The following is a 10,978-nucleotide window of genomic DNA, read 5'->3' on the forward strand; positions in this document are numbered from 1 at the left end:
TAGTTGGCTGGATTCCCAGCAGGATTACTCAAAAACTCCAGGACGGATTTCCGTGAAACTTGAATTGAGGATGGGTCCTGGCTCAGAATAGATGACATTAAAGTTAGGGAAGGTATTCTGGAGGAAGATAGTTGATTGTTGAGTCATATTCCCAGATCATTAAATACCGATGATGTGGGTCAGTATTTAGTCTGGAATTCCAACCCAAAGTATCGGTATTTGATGACCTTGGAATGATACTCTCCACCTCTAACTCCTAATAAAGGGACCGATCCAATAATTCTTTAACATTACCTGACAGCGAGAATTTTCTTCATTTTCATTAATTTTTAAGGAAGGCGGACATATAAAACTGGTATCGATCAGTACAATTTGATCCAGATCCAAATGAAAATCTGTACCTAGTTGAATTAAATATGTTTTTATATTGGATTACTGTTGGGCTTTGGCGGAGGTATGCACTCTACTGAGTGACATTCTTGTCTTTTGGTGCAAATCATTCCAGTGTCTCATCAGAAAATCTGGTTTTATTGCCACTAACTCAGCTCCATTATTTTGTTAAAAATATCCAGTGGTTTTGTGCTTACACATGTTGAAACACTGTCTTGAGCGGTGGTCTCTGGCTTGGCAGCCTTCTCACCACCTCCTCCTCCTCCTGACATGTCAGCTCACAAACATATAATCAATGACACATATTGTAGAAATGTTCATATCATACATATGAAATGTACAAATTTAACATATCCATGGTTTGCAGAAATGTACATTGTGGCGACTGAGCTACATGAGCTTAGGCACTCTCACTTTCTAAACTTCTTATCCACATCACAAAAACGTTTGGTAATCAGATAGCCCTGACTAAGACAAGACACTTGACATTCCCAGCCTCAGATTTCAAATGTTTTTGCAACAACTTTATTTGAAACCCCCTCCAGCACAAAACCAACAAAGGGATGGTTGTTGTTTATCTAAATCCCCATAAACAGATAAATCATCAATTTCACGGACGCTCGTTTCTTCAGAGGCGTTCTTGGTCGGATGATTTGTTGGTGTTGTGTGGAAATAAACCGGCTGCACCGCATGTTTGTCAAATGTTGGGATAGTGGAAGTGACCACTGTCCTATTGGTTTGGAGACCTGACAGTGAACTCCGAAAGGCCAGCCACCTCCCAGACAGCTTCCCCTCCAGCCTCAAGTCTCCATTATCCAGCCATAGCCTAGGGACCAATCACCCGGTTGCCCTCTCTGTCTCTCTTTTTTCCTTTTCTCCTTCTCTTTTACTATCTGTCTCCTTTTACTCTCTCTCCCTTCCTCTTTCTCTCGTTTTCTCTCTCTCCAGGCTCTCTTTACCCGGTGCTTTCAAGAGCTCCCTGTGTCACCAGACTGATTAAAACAAACACTGACCCTATTTTGGTATCTAATCCAATTGTGCTCTTTTTCTTCTCACCGGCCCTGGAGCACGCAGAGTATTAGGTGTCCTGGGAGCCCCCCCGTGACTGATCTTAGATTTCAAACACTCGGGAACATCACATATGGTGGGCAGAGAGTAAATAAAGCCTTATTAAACTCCCTTTTAGCGCTCATGTGTATACAGGATTGAGCATACATCATCATTTTGAGCCTTATATTCCTGTTGTTGGCATGATGAACAAAATCATGCATGTGTATGCATGAGTCTTTTTGCTAGTTGTATTTTGTAAGAGGATGAGAATGGATGTTTGAGAGAGCTGTTGGTGAGGGTGCTGACTGGGGGGTTATTGAGAGAAGACTGCTGTTTATTGTTTTATTAACAAGGGCATGTTGGCCTCACCAGGTCAGGGCTTCACTTTTGACCCCATGAAAAAAGACTAGAGTGCAGCGGCCATTGAAGTCTGTGTGTGTCCATGTGTTTTGACAAAGTAAGTGTTTTTTTTTTTCTTCTTATAAAAGTCACTTTTAATTTTATTGCCTCACTTTCAAGACTTGCAGCAAAGTTTATACACTTGCCTCGTGCAGTTTCGCACTGCTTTATTAGGAGGCTCAACTATAGCGTCTGCACACACAAGTGCCATGACTTCTATTGGTTGAATTAATTTTATGCTAGCTATAGTTACAGCCAGAATCCAGTGTTTGTTTTGTTTGGCCCGCTAACTTCAGTGCTTGAATACCAGATATAAATATCAGCGATATCAGTTGTCAGAGCATTCAGTCTGCCTCCTGCGTGATCACACAACGTGTCTTTACAGTCTGGCAGTGCATTCCTTTAAGATTCGGGAAGCTGATACATGTTTTATGTGTGTGGAGATGATGACAAGCGTTGATGCAGCTCGTGTTTCTGAGCTGTCTTCAATGAACAGACTGACACATTTGCTTCAAACCAGTGTCACTTCCTGAAGCACAGTGACATTAATGATGCCATCTAGTGGCGATCATCGGTTATATCAACCAGCATTTGATCTCTTGCATTAATATTTGCTGTTTTGGATTTATGAACAGTTAGTGATGAAATGTGACTATAATTCCACAAGCACTGTCTTGTAGGGGAATTTAGGTAGTTGTACACAAGTATTTCTGTTACTTCACACTCCACTGCCTTTTGGTAGCAAGCACTGAAACATGTACTCCACAACATGTATTTGAGATTTTTAGTTATTAGCTACTTTGCCGATCGCATGCTGCATCAGAGCTAAAGTAGCACATTCTTAAATTCATTTTAATTCCATCAGCTTAAAAAAAACTCTGATGAAATTTACTTTTACTTGTTGATACATAAGGTCATTAAGATAGAATTTGTGGCAATTTATGTGTATTAATCGCTTTTTTATTGGCCAAATGCGAGCGGATTGTAACATCACATGAAAAATGAAACCTTCCCCGTCTCCCTCGGTTGCCGATACAAGTCTGTGGAAGACTTGTTTAAAATGTTTTACGCTGCTTGACTGTGGATTTCTTTGTGAAGAACTCTGCTCGGAACATCTGCAACAACCCGTAAATGATGTGACCCTATGGACGTTCTCGTGTGCCTTGTCTCCTTGCCTCGCTCCACTCTGCTAACAGCGAGCAACAGTGATCTAACGTTAGAAATGGAGTCTCTTAACATCTTAACATAAACTAACAACCGGCTACCAGCATAAAACAGAAGTTCCACAGAGCCCCTTTAATATCAGTTGCTTTCAGATTAAATCCTGACCGATATATTAGACTGCAGATATTACCCGGTTCTATTGGCTTTTCACAGATATATTGGTATCTGCTTATATGTTGTTCTGTATGGGCTGATATGAGATTTTTTTGGGATAATAATGCAGTCAAGGTTGAAACATATGCCAATATCTGTCAGTGATTTACGGTTTCAGTGGACAGATATCATCATAGTCGGTGACGTTTATTGCTAAACTGTAAAGTATCCTGCCTGCATTACATACCTTGTCACAAATGTTTGATTTGAGAGATCATTGCAGAAAGTGTGTTTATATTGGCCCATATAATGAAATCTGCATCAGTTAGGCTCTATTTAAAACTTAAACTATTATTCCTCTGGGTGACTTCCACTTATAAAAGTAATATCTTTACTTTTACTCAAGAATGATTTTGGGGTACTTTTTTACAACACATCAAACAATGACTACAAATGTTTGCTTCTGCTCTATATCTTTATATTGTTATGGTTTATATGATTACGTATGAAGGGTGAAAATAGTGTTCACTACATTATTAGTAGGTATACTGAGTTGGCCGTGGAAACTTTAAGTACATTTAATCATGTGCTGTGGGGTACTAAAGGATCTAAATGCTTCCTCCCGCATTGCCTTTCACTCCTATATCCTGGAAATGTGAAGATCAAGGTCTTATAATTGATAAATGTCCTGAAGCCGGACTGTGCTTCTACATATTGTGTGAGATGCAACTTAAAATCATTTTCCTCTTAAAGTTGGCACAGAGAGCTGGGAGTGTAATAACTTCATGCAGCCAGACAAACGGCCTGTCAAACAGGCACCTTCAGTGTATGGAAACCAGCTTTGATTACGGCCAGAAACTCTTTTGTGGGCCTTGTGAATTATGGCCAATTACCTTCACCCTCTTATAATAATCATTTGTTTTCCCTACTGTCACAAGCAAGACCTTGGAGTTGCTATTACCTAAAACTTCAGTAGGCGACTACAGGTTGAAATATATGGCGATAATCATTCCCACTAATGGCCGCGGAGCTCAGAGCAAAGGCACGTTTTTAAAGAGCCCAGAACTGTACATCAAACCAACTGACTAGCCAGATTTTATGACCAGGTCATTTCACCCTTTACTCTGTTGTTTATGGTTTTAATGGCAAACTGTTGCCAGCTTTCATGGCCGCGGTGGCTGATTTTAACTCAGGCAACATGCTGCTGACCCCAGAGTTAAGCATCTTTACAGCAGGAATGACACTCTCGCTTCATCATTTGAAACATCCTGTCAAACCAACAGCTTGTGAAAAAGGACGCTAATATATAGGTGAAGGCTCCAGCTGTTATTGTGTTTGCCCTTAGCCTGCAGGAACATTTCACTATTGCTGTATGGAGTCCACAAAAGAGACATCAAGCTCTCGCCACCTTGCTTTGCAATCGATAATGAAACCGGGTGTGGAGACAACAAGAAATAAATGAGAATGAGGTAGAAGGAGGGTGAGGCAAGGAATGAATGAGACAGCGAGCAGTGATAATCGATGGCAGCCAGGGCGCGATGGCAGTGATGAGGTCGTTTGTCTCCGGGAGAGGGAGAGAGAGGAAGAGGAGGTGTACAGACAGAGCTGTCTGCTAACGGAGCTGGCAGCCGGCCAGACTCTGTATGAGGGCATCTGAGCAACAGCAGAATTTATCACAGTGACTGTCGGCCTTGTTACTGATGAAGACATGAATCTGGACACGGAGCGGGAATCAGGCTGGAGAGTAGAGCAGTTATATCAGCTTAAAAAACCTCAGGCCTGGCATCCAGTGATCATTTATTGAGTCTTACTGTACTCTGTGTGCTTTATCCATTTGTGTGCACATATATGCTCGTTATACTCTGTCATCCAGCTTTGACATTCGTAAATCATGATTTTAATGGCACAAACCCACTGTATTCTAAACATAATTGGTGTTGTTTATTTATTGAGCTTTCTTGAATCCACTCCCACCTCACTTCTCTTCCTAAGGCTCTGAACAACAGCCTTTTCTTGGAGTAAACAGAGGCCTGGTTTAAGATACAGTGCGCTGTTGTCCCAGAATAATTCACAACAGACCTTCGGGCGAGGTGGCCTGCAAAGCTTGCCAGTTTGGCGCATCGTATTGAGCATCTATTTCACTGCAACTGTGGATGTTTTTAGGGATGCTGCTGCCTTTCATTTATATCAATACCACACTGACAGGCCTTTGTTATTTTTTTGTTTTTCTTTGTCATCCTCGATCATGAGCTCTCCATACTTGAAAAAGAGCCTCTTATTCATCCGTGTGTCTTGCTGATGGTATATGAAGGCTGTGTCTGGTTCTGGTGTCTTGGTTGCCACTCCCTGCTGCAGCCCAGATGGCTGCGGAGCCCTCCCTCGGCAGCAGAGGTCTCGGCAGCCTGCCTCGACAGCCGGAGAGGAGACGAAGGGAGGAGGGAGGATTATCATCTTAATCGTTCTGAGACATTAGACTGATTGTGCAAACAGTGGGAAATGGCTAATCAATATATGTCATTAACTGATCTCATAGAACAACATTACAAATTCAACACTGTTTTATAATCTAACGTCAGTGCGGGCAGGTTTTCTCTGACCACGTTCCCCAGGTGCTTATTTCACACTAAAAGCATACAGAGGAGATCAACTGTGATGAAAAAATGATCAGCTTTTGTTGGTATTTAAGTTCATTGTAAAGTGCTGCTGCAACTCTCACCAGCAGAGGGTGGAATAATATCACAGTGGATCATCTTCCTACATCATAACTTTCATCGGTGTCTTTCAGGTCAGGAGTACACTGAGGAGCAACTTTATTAGAGTTTATTATACATTTAAAATTCAATGCAAGCAAGATACAATACATCAAATGTACTGTATTTATAAAGATAAAAATATCCTGCTTGTATCCTGTGCAGTCCATGTCTCGGTGCAAATATATTGATATACATTATTTTTAGTGTGCGCATTACAATTATAGGTGCATTATGTTTAATTATAGTTTTAACTTTTAAGTTTTACTTTGCTTCTGAATCTTGAAATGCTTGAATCAGTTGAATGAACGAGCGATCACTAACCTTCTATCTTATCTTTTCATACAATAATGTTCAGTCTCGGCCAATAGTGTCAGAAAGGTGTTTATTCAAATGTATGTGTATTATTACAGTTGCAGTGGAGATGAAACTGAAGTGCAAAGTCTTAATTCAGTCCAGTGCAACACCACTCCTAAATACAACCTCAGTAATAAACATACAACTGAATTAACACCTCTCGGAGGGCTGGTCATTATGAACCTTTGTGTAGTAAGATTATGTGACAGAGCTGTTGCACATGAGGTGTACCTAATACTATAGTTGCCTGAACAGCAATATATGCAGTACATTGTGACACAAGTGACAATTTGGAGATTATTCATAGTTGTTTACATTTCTGTCATGTCACATTGAAACAGCACCAGTTTTGAATACTTTGGCTGTGGGACAACTCTGCATTAACAGATGCAAAATCATACCAAGACTTGCGTAGAGTGAAGTGTGGAAAAATACACAAGACTTGAATTATAAGATTATTTTATCCCCTCGTCCAAAAGCTGGATAAAAAAAGCATTAATCTCTGTGCAGAATTTGACTTCCTGTCCTTCTCCCTTTCCCTTATTCCGGGCAGCTTAGTTATAGCACTGATGTCCCTACAGAGTGCTGGCTGAGGTATTAGAGGCAGGGGAACATGAGTCAGCCTGTGGTCTGTTTCTGAGCAGTGGCCTTTAAATCACCCAGGTCCATTAGATGTTCATCCATGAATAAATAAGCCTCACTGCTTAGGTTTTTCTATAGCTTGGTGAAATGATGTTACCCAAGACTGGATTCCTAATACAGATATGGCGTGTTGTGGTATTTATATTTCAGCAAAGCACAGCGGGGGTTGATTATAGAGATTTGTTTAACACGATGTGAAGTGGAACTGTTTGGGATGTAACATGGATTTTAGAGGTATATGACAAAGAAAAACCTCATTACAACCTCTGCTTTTAATTGCACTGCAGCATCTGCTTGGGTCGAGGCTGGTTAACCAAGAAACAGAGACAGTATAAACACAGGGAGTTCGGTTAAATACAGCACACACAGACATAAATACACACTCACAACACGTACACATGAACGCACCCCGATCTTGCCCCTGGAGCACGGATTTCTGACAAGAACGCAGATGACAGGGTCACCACATGCAAACATTTTGTTCACAGTCTTTTATGTTGTTACATAAAAGATGGTGTGTTCTCTGTCCCTTTAAGCGCTGTAGTGCCCCCTGGCACAAGTCGCAGCGGATTAGTCACCGCGAGGTGGCAGAGAAGTGTCCACAGTCTGAGGTAGACTTTTCACAGGCCACTGACTGGGTCAGTGGGGCTTCCATATATCATGTCCCTGTGTTTAGAAACAATCATCTGGTCACAATATCAGATATCAGTGCAGGGCTGAGGTATTAAAGGCTCTTTATTTAGCCTTACTGTGCAGGAAAAAAAAAATGATCATGGCTATAAATGATTGACTTAACATTCACCATTGCTTTTTCCATTTTGTTCTATACAGGAACAACAGCTACATTTCAATTGCTCTGTTGTTTCCATCAGGGCAAACCAGCTCATGTCCTTTAATTCCAACAAGGCCCAGTGAGTTTTCATTATGCATGATCAGGATGAATGCACAATGAATTAGTGGGAAGTCTTTACTGTTTGCGTATTTTACTGTACAGCCTTGAACAGCGGGTCTCTGGACAGCCATCTGGTATACTGGAGGGCAGGACTGTAGTGTTCATACTGTATCACCAAAATCTGCAGGGATGGCTTTAACCCTTTCTGAGCCTCACTTTACAGCTCGTTGCACCGTATGGTAAAGACTAGTTAAAACAACACACAATTTGTTTGCAAACCAAAAACAAGAATTGTGACATTTGTTTCATTTTTGCAATCTGTCAGTTTACGCTGCCAGGAAATGACACGTCTGCCTTTGTAAACACATGACACAATCAGGTCGTTTATTATACGTATATTATTCTTGTTTTTTTGACTTCACTGCATACAATACTTGCATCACTTGTCCTTAAGAGAATAGAATAAGTGATGTGTTAATCCTGCTGACACGATAACTTGTCTGCTCTATTCACAGCAGCCCCCTCTCCTCACACGCCCACACACACATGCTATATAGACGACAACCACGGGGCACAAGGCAGTAATAGAAGAATTTGGCATTAGTGGTTTGCAGCACAGTGTTTATTCTCCATTTGTGAATAATACTGACTAAAGACCATTTCGGTTAAAATATGAAGGCAATGTAAAGAGCGGCTGTAAGCGTCAGTGATGTGAAGTGATGGACAAATGACAGGTCTCTGCTGAGATGTTTGGCTGATGAAATGAAAAGTGAAGTGGCAGATTTTTATAGTAGTTCTATTTCTGCCTCCACTGCTAACAGGCCAACTGACACCTCGCTGAGCTCATAAAAGCTACCTCAGTAGTAGTAAATCCTCTCTCCCTGTGGAGCTTTTTTTGTATCGAACAGTTTCACTGTCTATTCCTCCTGTCAGACTCCTTTGTACTCATCCAACAATATCACAGGCTCAAACTCAGGTGTCAACCCGATCACCAGAATAAATGTTGGCAGTGTACTTTTTTCTGCAAACTGCAATTATGTTTTGTTTTTGTTTTTTTTTTTATGTTGCAACTGTATGTTTCTTTAGGTTCAGTTTTCAATTTTATCTTTTGACAACGCTGTAGTTGTTCCTCTAATTAGGTTTAGGTACAAATACTACATAGTCAGAATTAGGAAGAGACTGCGGTTTCCTGTCAGAAATATCCTGTTTTTGTCGCCACCTTCACTGCTGAAGATTTCCTGACATCCTGTAAAAAAAAATTCCCAGTGTTGTCGTCACAAACACAGCCAGGGTTGTCCTGACCTCCCATCAAAAATATCTGACTTTTGATACCACAAAATGCAGTTTCGAACTGAGGTCAGTGGCTTGGCACCCTTCTCGACTCAAACTCCCCCAGCACCCTCTTCACCTACTGATATGAAAGGTCAGGCTATAAACATGTTATGGATTAATGATACGGATGGATTAATGTATTGCCACTATGTTACATAGCCCATGACACATACAAATGTTAATGCATGAGGGGATTGCAGAAATGTCAACTGAGAACATTTTATCCTGGCGACTGGGCTGCAGGTGCTGTTGAACCAAGCCTTCCTGCTGTCTGTTGTCTCTTGATGGTGTCTTGCGACGGAAATCACACCCATCATGCGTCATCAGCTCGATGCTGTGTTTATTACACCGTCTCATGGTCAAATCTCTTACATCAATTTCACCGCTGCACATTCATCACAGGTGTCAATACTCCTGCTTCTCCTGACGTGGTTGTGACTTCTTTGTATGTTTCTTTATCTTAGGAAGAGGAGAGAGGCTTCACCAGAGTGCTAATGAGCCTCTTGTCACTTGAACAGCAGGGGTGGGCGATTAAAGGGAAACAGGAGAAGGGCAGGGGAGGAATACCTAATGAGATGTCTGTCCTGGAAGATTATAGTACGTATAGTAAATTTTTGTGCAAGAAAAACACCAGTTTTGCAGCGCTGTTGCGTTGGCAGCATTTCTGTAATGAGGACAGGTGAGGCAGCCTTCTCTTTCTCTTTATTCATGGGCAGAAAAGCAGCAGGTAGTCAGTTAGGGGACTATCCAAAGTATCCCTCCCTCCTCACTTGTTCCTCTCTTTCTTATGATGGTGCTCTCACACCCAGGGGAGGAGTAGGAAAAAGGTGTCAGTGCATTGACAGAGTTGGGGCCGCACCATTAATAGCAGGCAAACAGGGGAGCAGAGGGAGGAAAGTGAGTTGCGAGCGAGGCTCAGCTGCACTGAAACACCCCCGGAGACATGGATCAGAGTTAGGCCGCCGGTGTTCGTCAGCATGTTTAATTTGTGACCTGGCAACCTGGTTCTCCTGAGGTTTGGAGATAAGGGCTGGTTCTCCACTGACGGTGAATAAGGTTCTCACAATATTATCAAATATATAAACATCACCGCCATTCACAAAATGTCCCCTCAAGCTGAAGTGAATCCTATTGAGCAGTGTTGTGGAAACATGTTATCTCCCACCTGTTCCAGTAACAGGTTTCACATCCAGAATCAATGTTTGATGATGTAATCTTGGATTATATTACTGCATACACGTACTCTTGTGGAGATACACAGCAGTCTGTCTCTACTCTGTTAACCGGGTCTTTAGCATTCCGGCTACCCCGGTCCTAAAAGGCTCAGTAAATCATAGCCCAGTCTAGTGGCTCATTACCCCTCTATTCTGGGCTCCAATTTAACAACACGTGAAGTATTAAGACTGAATCCAAGGGCCCTCGTTGTAGCTTCTCCCCTTGCTACCCTCTTTGCTGTGTGAGACGAATAAAAATAAAACCACCCGGCTCAAGGTCAAGATATTTCAGGTCCCAGCAGCGATGATGGAGAGCTGTGTAGATGTTGCACTGTGAGTGAGATTCCTCTCATGAAACCATTTATCAAATACGAAATGCGATTTTTCCTCTGTGCCATCATTCATGAAGCTTTAAGGTGAGTAATACTGCAGCAGGATCCCGGCGTTGACCGGGAGGCAGGGCACATTGTGTCTCCTGCTGCATAATTTAAAGGTGTGATAAACTATGTGTTTATGAGTTGAGTCACACATCAGAGGCGACGGAAGACGGGCACGAAAAAAACAGCCGTGTGAGAAGTTGTGTTTTCAGCGTTTTGCAGCACAATTCAGTGGCTCATTCACAGCCGTACTGCGGA

This window comes from Sparus aurata, chromosome 7 (assembly GCF_900880675.1).
Source record: "Sparus aurata chromosome 7, fSpaAur1.1, whole genome shotgun sequence".
NCBI classification, from domain to species: domain Eukaryota; kingdom Metazoa; phylum Chordata; class Actinopteri; order Spariformes; family Sparidae; genus Sparus; species Sparus aurata.